The sequence below is a fragment of the Oryx dammah genome, unplaced genomic scaffold (assembly GCF_014754425.2).
Source record: "Oryx dammah isolate SB20612 unplaced genomic scaffold, SCBI_Odam_1.1 HiC_scaffold_24, whole genome shotgun sequence".
NCBI lineage: Eukaryota > Metazoa > Chordata > Mammalia > Artiodactyla > Bovidae > Oryx > Oryx dammah.
In genome coordinates, this window is record NW_024070208.1 from 64680071 (window position 1) to 64694398 (window position 14328).

A 14328-nucleotide genomic window follows, 5' to 3' on the forward strand; every position below is an offset into this window, starting at 1 on the left:
TAGGCAAGAAAATGTGTGACCTTGGATCAAGGGCATAGGAAGATGGATGGTGATGAAATATTGATTTTTATGTATTATTTTAGAAATTGTGCTAATGGAACGTACTGAAGAATTAGATGTAGAGTTGGAGGGAAAGAATCGAGTGTATGTCCTATGTTTGGCCTGGGGTGATTTGTGCATAGGGGTGCCATTTAACTAGATGGGGACAGACTATAGGAGATAACTCAACTGCTTTGTTTTGGTCATATTTAATTGAGGTTGATGACTGGACCTCCATACAAACAATGCCAAACAGAAAGTGGAATATGTGAATATAGAGCTCAGTATATAAATCCAGGCTAAAAGTACAAACTCGTCAGCACATGAATACTATCTCAGGCCATATTGGTCTGTAGTGAAATCACCTAAAGATACATTGTGAATAGAGAAGAAAAACAAAATGTGTTCCATCAACACTTTGCTTATTATATATATAAGGGAGTTTTCTCTGGAGCCTGGTGTGAAATACATTCATCTGGTATATCTCTATCACTTCATTACATTTCTACTTCTCTGAGCCTCTGACTCCCAGCCAAGTATGTTTAATATCTGGGCTTCATTCAAGAAAGCATTTCAGGAGGCTATTGGGACCAGCTCAGATATCTTTCTAGGACTTAAATCCCAAGTTGTTGAAGAACACTTCTACATCAGCCTTACATTTTTCATTCTTACCCTTCTAGTACAACACCCTCAAAATCCACCCCTTGGTGTGTTCCTTTTATCCTTCCAATACATATTAGCCAGAACTTACAATTAATGTAGTGAATAAAGTATTTCCTCCTTAAGCAAGTTTGTGATTTTGTTTGTTTCCATCAGGGCTGCTCTGAGACCTGACTCTAGATACTAATTTAGAGGCAATGATGGGTAGACAATGAGTTGATATGCCAATATTCCTTGTGATCAACTTCATTAAAATCAGAGAATGGAAAATTTTAAATCATGATGAGATACAACCCACTGGCAAAAATTTAAAAAACCTAAGAAAACCAAGTGCTTTGCAAAGATGTAGAGGAAAGAGATTTTACTTTAACTGATAGAGTGAGAATGATAAAAAGATTTTGGAAAACTGGCCTTACCTAGTAAATTTAGACATGTATAAACATGATGCCTCAATATTTGCATTCCTAGGTACATAGCTTAAGTGAAAACCATGTGTTCATGTTCCAAGATACTTGAACAATAATGTTTATAGCATTCATAACAGCCCCAAAAGGAATCAAAACAAATGTGTATATTTGGTAAATAAATGAATATATTAATTTGATGAAATGAAAAATGCAAAGTAGGTAAGATATCTTCATAAAAAGAATAACCACATTCCATTTATATAGATGTCAAAAGCAACAAAACTAAACTGTCTTGTAAGGGATACAGTCATAGGTAGTAAATTATGAAGAAAAAACAAAGAATGATAACTATAAAATTTATCAGAAATTTCCCAAAAAAGTAGAATTTTATTAGCAGAAGAGGCACAGTGCAAGGAATGGGGCCTCTGGAAGTTTGACTGCCCTGTTTGGTAAGGGCTTCTTGTTGTTCAGTTGTTAAGTTGTGTTCGACTCTTTGCAACCCCATGGACTGCAGGCTCCTCTGTCCTGCATCTCCTAGAGCTTGCTCAAATTCATGTCCATTGAGTCTGCGGTAAGGGCTAGGACTCCTCAATTAGATGGAATTTTTAAAATATCAACCAAACCCCAAACCTTATCAGACGTTGCCTCCTGCAGTACAGAGAGAGATATAGCTTTTCCATATTGTAAATACACTTTATTATTTCAGTAAAATTCAAATACAGTAATTATTGAGATTATTACCACTAAGACATCTTTAAGACACTTAATACCCACAATTACTGTATCCATTGACCATCTATCTCAGGTGACCTAAGACTATCCAGTTTTAGCGCTGAAAGTTATGGTGTCAGAAAACTCTCTCCTAAACAAACTGAGAATTTAAAAATGCATTTAAATTACATTTTTTTATAGCTATCCAGGATTATTAGGTACTTAGTAAAACTCTCTTCAGGGAAAGCATACCAGATCTGGGGAAGATAAATTGAATGCCATAGATGTTCTCGTATTAACTGGAACAAAAGGATTATGAAAATAAAAGCCCTCAGAAATTTAGCTGATCTTATGAATGAATGCATCAGGGTTCTGCTCATTCACTTTTTACTAATCACTTAAACTAACAGTCAAGTAAGTTTGTTTTGTCTTTGCAATGGGACAATAAAATATCATAAATAGAGCTAATTAGAATGACTGAAAACCTGAAAGCTTAGAGATGTATCAGCTCTGCCAGTACATAGAGAACAGCTGAGTGTCTTGATGGTAATTTTTAGATATAGCTTGAATGTTATTACTTGTGGGTTAATCACTGTCAAGAGTGTTTAAAAAAACCCAAAAACCACAAAAAGAAATTAGGGATTAGTAGCACTATTATAAGACATCAAACCTCCTACCAAAATAGAAGAAATAAATTTAAATACATGTAACAAAAACAAAAAAGAGAAATTCCAGTGATCAGGTTAATATATTTGAGGGATGTGTAAAGAGTTTCAGATTCATGATCTCTGAATATACTCATATTCAAATAACATATATTTTAATTAAAACTAATGATGTAATGTTTTAAAATAATGTATAGAACTTATAACCTAGATTGTAAAATTAAGTAATTTAGCTTTTAAAGTGAATGAAAATTCACCTAGTGAAACATATATTCCTTTGTATTAACACTGATACCTTCTTTTCTTGTTCTGCTTTTCAATATTGTGAAAATCCTAACCAGAGAGCATGTACTTTTATTGAACAATCATACATTTTTAATCATAACATTTTCTTATTGATTTAGGATATGATCTGATGAGTGAGATAATTTTATGAGGACCAGTTCAAATATCACACCAACCCTTAAATCTTTTATCTACTGCCTAGGTCTACCAACCAATGGACCAACCCACTTTTCGTACTACTGTATTCCACCCACTCTGGCCTCCTCAAGGACTTTATATCTAAAATTATTATTTTGTATTTCTTCTGTTTCATCTCTTTTATGACTAGCAGTCTTTGCTTCTTCATTTTTACTAGGTAATTATCAACAGTACTTGACATTCTAGGTGATCTCCTATTCACAATAATGATACAAATGAGTAATAGTAATAATAACAGCAAAAATGAATAATAAAATAACTAACTAAATGAATAAATAAATAATAAAATTCCCCAAATCTATAAAAGATTGTGAATTGGTAGACTGGCATGATGGGAAAATGAATTCATTCCTCAAATTATTATGGTTTCCTTTTAAAGATTTAAGATTATTTTATGATTGTTTTTATTAAGTAGATTTGGTCAAGCCCTTTGGGCCATTTTCTGTTAACCTGTATTGAGGGCAAATTAATAATGTCTGTTAATCCCCTGGATAAGCCTTATTTTGTTTAAGAACTTTGTTCACTGGCATTCCACAACAAAAAGGAAGAAAATGTGTCTTTTGTTTCCCCAACATAGAAAGAAACTTGTAATTGGATTTCAACTTACACCCAAATTCTGCCCTACAAAAAGTAATTAAATAGAATTAACACTCTCTCATATCCTGGCATGTTAAACTCAGTAGACTACAGTAACAATTTGTCATCTGCCCTCAGCCATTAAATAAGAATTCTGGCTCTGTGCCACAAGGACTATGCTAGTGGACATCGGGTGAACAAAGTGCAGGTGATATTTGAATTCTTTTCATCAGTGCATCCAGAGGAAAATAAGGAGAACATGAAAATTTTTGGCTCATCTTTTCTCAGAGTGATTAAGGTGGTTTTTTTTTTTTTTAATCATAATGTGACTATAAGAAAAAAAAATCTCTATCCAATTCTATTCCATTCTATTGATTAAATTATATTGACATTTCTGCACATAAATTGCAATTGTTGTGTGTATATGTGCTCAGTCACAACTGACTGTTTGCAACCCCCATGAACTACAACCTACCAGATTCCTCTGTCCGTGGGATTTCCCAGGCACGGATACTGGAGTGGGTTGCCATTTCCTTCTCTAGGAGATCTTCCTGACCCAGGGATCGAACCCAGGTCTCTTGCATCTCCTGCATTGGCAGGTGGATTCTTTACCACCTGTGCCACCTGAGAACCCCTAGGCAAGCTGCAATGATGGTTATTGTTGTGGGGTTTGGGGTAGGATAGTTATAAAAGTGCATCTTTCCTTAAAAATATCTCTGATCTAAAGGAAAAAAAAAGGTTCAAGACTGTTTGCATTTGCCAAACAAAACAAAGTGAGTAATAAGGGAAGAAATAATGACCTTATTAAGGAATTTTCTATATATTTAAGCCCCCCATAATTTTTTTAAATGTCCTATGGAATATAACGTGCAAGAAAAACATGAAAATGTCTGTCTTACAGCCCTGAATATCTGAATCATATTCAGTTCAGTTCAGTCACTCAGTTGTGTCCGACTCTTTGCAAACCCATGAACCGCAGCACTCCAGACCTCCCTGTCCATCACCAACTGCCAGAGTCTACCCAAACCCATGTCCATTGAGTCAGTGATGCCATCCAACCATCTCATCCTCTGTTGTCCCCTTCTCCTCCTGTCCTCAACCTTTCCCAGCATCAGGGTCTTTTCAAATGAGTCAGCTCTTCGCATCAGGTGGCCAAAGTATTGGAGTTTCAGCTTCAACATCAGTCCTTCAGATGAACACCCAGGACTGATCTCCTTGCAGTCCGAGGGACTCTCAAGAGTCTTCTCCAACACCACAGTTCAAAGCATCAATTCTTCTGTGCTCAGCCTTCTTTATACTCCAACTGTCACATCCATACATGACTACTGGAAAAACCATAGCCTTGACAAGACGGACATATTAGTGTTCATTGCAATATATGAGGAGATTACAAACAGCCCATGTTTAAATTGTTGGATTTATGAATAAATTACCTTAAAAGTCTGACTTTTGAAACTCAAATTATTATAGTAGAAACAAGGAAGCTACTTTTCAGAGCATTCAGGCATTTTTCCATGTCTTGAATATCCCTTTGCCAACATCTGCTGGATCATCGAAAAAGCAAGAGAGTCCCACAAAAACATCGATTTCTGCTTTACTGACTACGCCAAAGCCTTTGACTGTGTGGATCACAATCAACTGTGGAAAATTCTAAGAGAGATGGGAATACCAGACCACCTGACCTGCCTCAAGAAATCTGTATGCAGGTCAGGAAGCAACAGTTAGAACTGGACATGGAACAACAGACTGGTTCCAAATAGGAAAATGAGTCAAGGCTGTATATTGTCACCCTGCTTATTTAACTTCTATGCAGAGTACATCATGAGAAACACTGGACTGGAAGAAACACAAGCTGGAATCAAGATTGCCGGGAGAAATATCAATAACCTCAGATATGCAGATGACACCACCCTTATGGCAGAAAATGAAGAGGAACTAAAAAACCTCTTGATGAAAGTGAAAGAGGAGAGTGAAAAAGTTGGCTTAAAGCTCAACATTCAGAAAACAAAGATCATGGCATCCAGTCGGATCACTTCATGGGAAATAGATGAGGAAACAGTGGAAACAGTGTAAGACTTTATTTTTTGGGCTCCAAAATCACTGCAGATGGTGACTGCAGCCATGAAATGAAAAGATGCTTACTCCTTGGAAGAAAAGTTATGAGCAACCTAGATAGTATATTCAAAAGCAAAGACATTACTTTGCCGACTAAGGTCCATCTAGTCAAGGCTATGGTTTTTCCTGTGGTCATGTATGGATGTGAGAGTTGGACTGTGAAGAAAGCTGAGTGCCGAAGAATTGATGCTTTTGAACTGTGGTGTTGGCGAAGACTCTTGAGAGTCCTTTGGACTGCAGGGAGATCCAACCAGTCCATTCTGAAGGAGATCAGCCCTGGGATTTCTTTGGAAGGAATCGTGCTAAAGCTGAAGCTCCAGTACTTTGGCCACCTCATGTGAAGAGTTGACTCATTGGAAAAGACTCTAATGCTGGGAGGGATTGGGGGCAGGAGGAGAAGGGGACGACAGAGGATGAGATGGCTGGATGGCATCACTGACTCGATGGACCATGAGTCTGAGTGAACTCCGGGAGTTGGTGATGGACAGGGAGGCCTGGCGTGCTGCGATTCATGGGGTCCCAAAGAATCGGACATGACAGAGTGACTGAACTGAACTGAACTGAATGTTAAATTTACTTAAATTTGGTATGAGAGAATCAAACTCATGAAATACTGTTTGGATCAAATGACAAGTACCAGTAAAAATGGCTCAGTTATGTCCAACTCTTTTCAACCCCATGGACTGTAGGCTGCCAGGCTCCTCTGTCCATTGAATTCTCAAGGCAAGAATACTGGAGTGGGTAGCCGTTCCCTTCTGCAGGGGATCTTCCCAACTGAGGGATCAAACCCAGGTTTCCAACATTGCAGGTGGAGTCTTTATCATCTGATCCATCAAAAATGTCTACAAAATGTTTAGTCATACACTTGGCAAACATTATTACTGATTCTGAAAGCTCAGCTTCACTGTACACTGGTGCCAAACCAAATCTCAGAGACAGAGTTTTGGGTGAAGTAGACAAGAATAGCTTTATTGCTTTGCCAAGCAAAGGAGGAGACAGTGGGGTCATGCCCTCAACAGCAAGTGTCCCAGTTTGTGAAAGATAATGACAAGTTTTATAGTAAAAGAAGGCATGATCAACTTGTGGACATTCTTCTAATGGATTGGTGGTGAGGTCAGTAGTAGTCAACATCATCAGCATCAATCAGCCTTCAAGTTTCACTGGACTGGGGTCTGCATGCTTATGAGCAGCATAACATAACTTCTCCCATCTCGAAGGATTTTCAGTATCTGTAAAATAACTCAAAGATATTGTTGTGCATATCGTTTGATAGAACTTCCCAGGTGGCTCAGTGGTAAAGAATCTGCCTGCCAATTTAGAAACCGCAAGTTAATTCCTGATTCAGGGAGATCCTCTAGAGGAGGAAATGGCAACCTATTTCATTAGTCTTGCCTGGATAATCCCATGGACAGAGAAGCCTGCTGGATACAAGTCCATGGGGTTACAAAGAGTTGGATATGACTGAGCATGCACACATGTACCTATCCTTTGATGGGGAATTGGGACTTTGTCCTGAGGCTGCTCTTGACTGTTTGTTTCTCCCTGGTCTTTCATCCCCTCTCTTTCTAAATTAACAACTCCTTGAAACTGCCCATTGGAACTCAGGGAAGGTCGTAGAAGCTGAATGAAAGCTGTTTCTTATAATCAAATAAATGCGGTACACAGAAGAACTGTGCCTAGGAGCCCCACAGGGCCCTGCACAATATGATTATTAATAATTATGCCATTGATACTTGCAAGAGGCTCTGGTGGCTCTGATGGTAAGAGCCTGCAATGCGGGAGACCTGGGTTCGATCCCTGTGTCAGGACAATCCCATGGAGAAGGAAATGTTAACCCACTTCAATACTCTTGCCTGGAAAATCCCATGGACCCAGATGGCTGGCAGGTTACAGTCCGTGATGTTGCTAAGAGTCAGACACGACTGAGCAACCAACCAACAAGAACTAAGAATAAGATTAGCACTATTGCTTGGTGTAACAGTAAAAAGACTCAGTTTATGGTTTGTGTTTTCCTTTGAAGTAGGAAAGAGAACTAAAGTTTTCTATACTATTTGATTTTTTTTTCCATTGAGTAAAATCAACTGATAGTATGAAAACAGAAAATAATAGCCTTCAGAGAATGAAGTGTTCTGTTCAATATGATGAGGATAATTATTTCAAAATGTTTAACTATTCTTATTTTTCATTATTTTGACTGCTACATGAAAATGAAAGTATTTTAAAATTTTGATAAAAATTAAAACTTTCTATTTCTACTTATTGATCACACAGAAGAACATCAAGGTGAAAACAATAATACAGCATTTAAAGTTTAAATCTTAATTATAAAACAGGGCAATGAACATTTAAATTGTACTTATTAAGTGGTTCTATTAAATGAATTATCCTAATGTGGCCCCTAAATTAGCTCTAAATTTACATAATATGCAATGATTATAAATATGAAGGGTCCTATCTACTGCTTCATTACTGACACCTCCTTTGCATAAAGTAACCCAGGTTAGGAAAGCATATTCAAAATACAATAATCATACAAATTGTCTCCTTGGCAAGCTAATCTCTTCTGATAAAGTACAAAAGTACAGATACAAATCTGCTTTTAGGACAAATAATTACTACATTTATGACTTTATTGTAACATTAAGCTTTCCTTCTAAAGAGTTCAGAAAACGCCTAAGGACAGAATCCAGCATCATAATTAAATTTAATCCAACAACCCCCACGCAAAGCCCACATTTTCATAATAAAGTAGAACCCCAGGAAATAACTCTCTGCTGTACATTCTGGTTTTATTAGTATAATTAAAGAAATCCAGACTAACAAATGGCTAATCAACTTACCACTGAATTGTAACATGAAACAGTAAAGATTAAAAAAAAAAAAAAAGTGTGTAGGTTCTATATGCATTCCCTATGCTGAGTCCTGTTCACAAAGGAAGAGGGAGGGGAAGAGAGAGGAAAACAGAGAGAAAAAACCTCCTCTGTTCTTTTGCAGTGAAGAGTCAAATAAGTCAGACAGGGGAAAATACCATGATTGCCCTTATAACTGTAATCTTAAAAACCAAAGGAACAAACTCATAGGAAGAGAGAGCAGATTGGTGGTTGCCAGAGGCAAGGGGTGGGGTGTGCAAAATGGTTGAAGGAGGTGGAAGGAACAAACTTCAGTTATAAAATAAATGTCTTGGGGAGGTACTATAGTTAATAATAATACTGTATTGCCTATTTGAAAGATACTAAGAAGATAGATCCAGTGGTCATGTATTGATATGACAGTTGGACTGTGAAGAAGGCTGAGCGCCAAAGAATTGATGCTTTTGAACTGTGGTGTTGGAGAAGGCTCTTGAGAGTCCCCTGGACTGCAAGGAGATCCAGCCAGTCCATTCTAAAGGAGATCAGTCCTGGGTGTTCATTGGAAGGAATGATGCTGAAGCGGAAACTCCAATACTTTGGCCACCTGATGCGGAGAGCTGACTCATTGGAAAAGACCCTGATGCTGGGAGGGATTGGGGGCAGGGGATGACAGAGGATGAGATGGCTGGATGGCATCACGGATTTGATGGACATGAGTCTGAGTGAACTCCGGGAGTTGGTGATGGACAGGGAGGCCTGGCATGCTGCAACTCATGGGGTTGCAAAGAGTCAGACACGACTGAGCGACTGAACTGAACTGAACTGAAGAAGATAGATCTTAAAAGTTCTCATCACAAGAAAAAAATATTAACTAAAATTAGTGATAGATGTTAACTCCACTTATTGTTGTAATCATTTCACAATACATACAAATGCTGAATCATTATGTTGTACACCTAAAACTAACATAATATTCTATGTCAATTATATCTCAATAAAATATAGAAAAAAATTGACGGTATAGGGAATGGTAAGTAAACCCTAAAGAAGGGAGAAAGAGTGGTTTGGTAACTTACATGACATTTCCTAAGACTAAATTAAAATCAGTTTTGTAATTCAACTTAAGGTCAGGAAAGAGATGGGTGTTCTACATCATAATAAGGTTAAATATACTGGAGCTATGGTGGAATGAGACTTTCATGTAGATCCCACAATAGCTGTTTGTCAGAAAAGAGATTCTCGCAATTTCCATATGTCTGATTTTATTTTTTATAATATATAGCAGGCTATGGTGAAAGAAAGCAAAAACAAAAAGGAAATCAGGGACTAAGGGGAATGAGGAAGGGAAGAAGATTCAGAAGGAGGGCAGAATGGGCCATCCAGAACAATTATTGTTCTTCCTTCACCAACAGAGCAAATAGGTGAAACACCACAGTGGTTGACAAGCAATCTTTCTTGATAGGGACTAAAATGATGGAAAAAAAAAATATATATATATATATATATGTATACACACACATACTGTTAAACAATGTAGACTGTCATCTAAAAAGTTTAATCATGAGTTTAATAGTTGCAAAGTATGTAATTCCCTACATATCATAGTATTTCCATTTCAAAATTGCAGTTAGCTTTTACATGTCTACAATGTAATAAAATGACAGTGATAATTTGATAATAATAATCACCATCCATTTAAAAATAAATGAACAAGCACTTCTTTAACAGGTGGTAATTTCATGTCTCTTTTTTGTTTAAAACCTCTATTACCACTCAGTTTCCCCTACAGAAATTTATGGCAGCATCTTGACTAACCACTGTATCATACATCCTAAAATTAATAACCCTTCATATATACTCCATATCACCCTTGAAATGCAATTTTTATTTCTATGATCAGAAGTCTCCAGTTTTAAAGAAAATTTCCAGATGGAGTTTTTATATCAACTATTAATTTTAATTATTATTTATTAATAATAATATAAATTTTGCTAATGTCTGACTATTGAAAATGTTTTCCTTAATGACAGGGAGTCAAGTATATAATAAATTTTATAGCAACATATGTTTTTAAATGCCAATGCTGAGAAAACATATTTATCTGAATGAGAATTGAAGGCATTTCATAATTTCATTTAATGATTTGAATTATTTTATAGGCTAGAAATCAGTGATCAATCATTACAAGTTACTTTTTTGTTTTATTGTGTGATAATTTCATTTGCCACTACTTTCAATTTTATTAAAAATGTAAAAAGTTTTCCTTCCCATTTATTATATTCAATCACATTTTTTGTTTCCTGGAAGTATATTATACCTATTCCCCTTAGAAGAAAGACCGAGAGGTTTGAACTTCTTTTATAAAGTGAGAAACTATAATTGGGAAGGGGGTGGTGGGAGACTGAATCAATGAGAAAGAGTTCATGTGGACCCTTTGGGAAATCATGTGTAATCAGGTGTAGGTGTATCCCAAGGTCAAAATCAATGGGAGAAAGGATAGATTTAGCTTATCTCCCACAGTGGAGGGTTTCCCTTGTGGCTCAGACAGTAAAGCATCTGCCTGCAATGCGGGAGACCTGGACTCAGTCCCTGGGTCGGGAAGATCCCCTGGAGAAGGAAATGGCAACCCATCCAGTACTCTTGCCTGGAAAATTCCATGGATGATGGAGCCTGGTAGGCTACAGTCCATGGGATCGCAAAGAGTCAGACACAACTGAGCGACTTCACTTGTTCACTGGTCCCACAAAGTAACTGTGAAGATTATCAAGATCCAAGCTGTGGAGGGAATGGGAAAGAGGCAGATATTTCAGTAGGGTTGCTTTACACCGAGAACCAAATAAAGTTACTCAACTTATGTAAGAAAGTTTTCTTGAGGGGACACACTGCTGCCTGAGAGCATGTCTTATTTTCACGTCCCCAAATTTGGACAGGAAGATTCTTTGTTCATATGGTTAACTGGAATGAATCAGCTTATTTTCATGTTTCAATGATGAGTTCTCTTGTGATTTCCAGGAACATAATCCTCACTGATAGTAAAAGAATGTCATAGTCTGTGTATTTGTGATTTTAATTTCACATTGAGGTGGCCAATAAATCCTGGGACTTGCTGAATTTGTATGAATAATACCATTACAAATATTTTATCCAATAAATTGATGCACAGATATTTTTACTCAAGCAAGATTACTAAAGGAGATCTCCTAAAGGAGATCAGTTCTGGGTGTTCATTGGAAGGACTGATGCTGAAGTTGAAACTCAATACTTTGGCCACCTGATGCAAAAAGCTGACTCATTGGAAAAGACCCTGATGCTGGGAAAGATTTAGGCTGGAGGAGAAGGGGATGACAGAGGATGAGATGTTTGGATGGCATCACCAAGTCAATGGATGTGAGTTTGAGTAAACTCTGGAGTTGGTGATGGACAGGGAGGCCTGGCGTGCTGCAATCCATGGGGTCACAAAGAGTCAGATGACTGAGCAACTGAACTGAACTGACCTACAAATGTTCATGTGAGTCTTTAAGGAATTTATTAACTCCAAGGTACAGTTGAATATCGGTGTGATGATAGTCAAAGAGCTATGAATAGATCATTGAGAAATTTGAAAATTAGTTTGATTAAAAAGAGGAAAATATATGCAAAATCTCAAATTCATTACTAATCATTAGGATTTTGAGTTGTTTTGCAGTAACAGTTTATGACCTTATATAAATTCCTCTTTGAAAGAGTGGTATTCATTTGATGTGGTTAAATAGACCAGGAATGTAATCTGTCCTCATAACACAGGGTGATGTTATCTATCTGAGGTGGAAAGGAATCCAGTCTTTGGCTAATTATCACCTGTGAAGCCACAGGTAAAAGGGACTGGGGTTACTTTTTCAAAGACAGTATTATCACTATTTCATAATACCTCAATTAAAATAATTAGAAAAGAACATCCTGGAGACAAGAGTAATATTTTAGCAATATTAGCAATAATACATTAGCAAATATCTTTCCTTTAGGAAATAACCAGTTACTAATGATTTCAGTTTTATATATTATGACGTTATTTGCAATGTTGCTAAATTTGTAACATATTGCTGTAGGTTTGGATAGAGAATATAACAAATTCAAATATTATATATAAAAAGTAATCAGAGAATGACAGTCCAGCACAATGTAATTGCTCATAAGTATGATTTAAAATATAATTTCCTTAAGCAACACACTTAATATGTTCTTTAGAGTTCTAGGAAGAGAATAAAAAATTTGTATTTTTTAATGATTTTAAGACTTTGTGGTAATAATAATTTCATATGAAACCAGCCAAACCTTAATCAATACATGAAGAATAACAGCAAAGTGAAACAATTCTTTATTGGACTTCCAGAGTATAGTACCAAAATTTTATATTCATTTTCATTAATTAGGCATAACCTATAAAACAATGTAAGAAAAAATGATTAATCAGAAACTGAAGTTGTGTGTTAATTATGATCCATTGAAACATTTTATATCTCAGCATAAGCTTTTTATATTATCTTCAGCTTGCAAAGCTAATGTTAATTACTGTATGGATTAATAGCTGTCAAGTGTGTCCTACTTTCAGTATAAATGAATATAAATTAGCTTCATATTTTGGCAATAAATAGAGTACATCACTTTTGGAATTCTTTTAACTCATATGCACATAACCTCATAAAATTGAGAGTAGCAGTTTTATATTTCTCTGAAAAGAAAATTGTTCTCAATTCTAAAACAAGAAGAAATAACCTTGGTCCTGTTTATCTCTCTAATTGAAATTGCTGAATGAGCAGACAGCAGCATATCAAGTCACCTATAAGAGCAAACTGTGGAGAATGAAGTAGGCCTAAGGTAATGACCCTGAGCTGCCAGCATCAAAAACCACTGTTGTAATTTTCCCCTAACACACTGTTTTGCTTGTTAAAAATGAATTGGCATTACAAAAATTTATTTTTTCCCACTAGTTATGCAAGGTTTAAAAACTAAGTTTATTTAAGACAAAACCACATGAACCTGAAAATTTTAAAACTGTACGTTTTATTATGAGTAAAGTTTAAGCTTCTCTCTTTTTTTTTCTTAATACATTGAAAATATTTCATGGATCCTCCAGTACTAAGTTTATTCTCTTGAAATTAAGTAGCCTATAGTTTCTTTCCTTCAGATTATGGTTCTCACTTTACACAATTACATTCTTGCAACAACAATCTGAGAGTTCATTTCCTTGATTCCAGCGTCTCTTTACTCTCCTCTATCTTGTGATCCGTGGCCAAAGGAGTATCTCCTAATTTTTAAAAAAAACATTATTTTATGCAATGTCCTTCTTTTTCCTACCTTTTTAATAGTACTCGTAAACAAGCAAATATAACCTAGAAAACCAGAAAGAGATAGCTAATCCTAAATAATGGAATTACCATAACCATGGTTATATTCCTAGTTTGTCAGTCCAAAGAGATGGAAACTTAGAGAGACACTGTCTCTTGAGTATCAACTCTGCCTTCCATCACCCAGATTTATTCTCTGAAAGCTTGTCTTGCCCTCAGTATTTGACACAGCCATTTATGGCCAAATTTAGAAAAGAGGAAAGGCTCCAGTTGGAATATGTCCTTAGTAACTCAAGAACAATGGCACCCCACTCCAGTACTCTTGCCTGGAAAATCCCATGGACGGAGGAGCCTGGAAGGCTGCAGTCCATGGGTTTGCGAAGAGTCAGATACGACTGAGCGACTTCACTTTCACTTTTCACTTTCATGCATTGGAGAAGGAAATGGCAACCCACTCCAGTGTTCTTGACTGGAGAATGCCAGGGATGGGGGAGCCTGG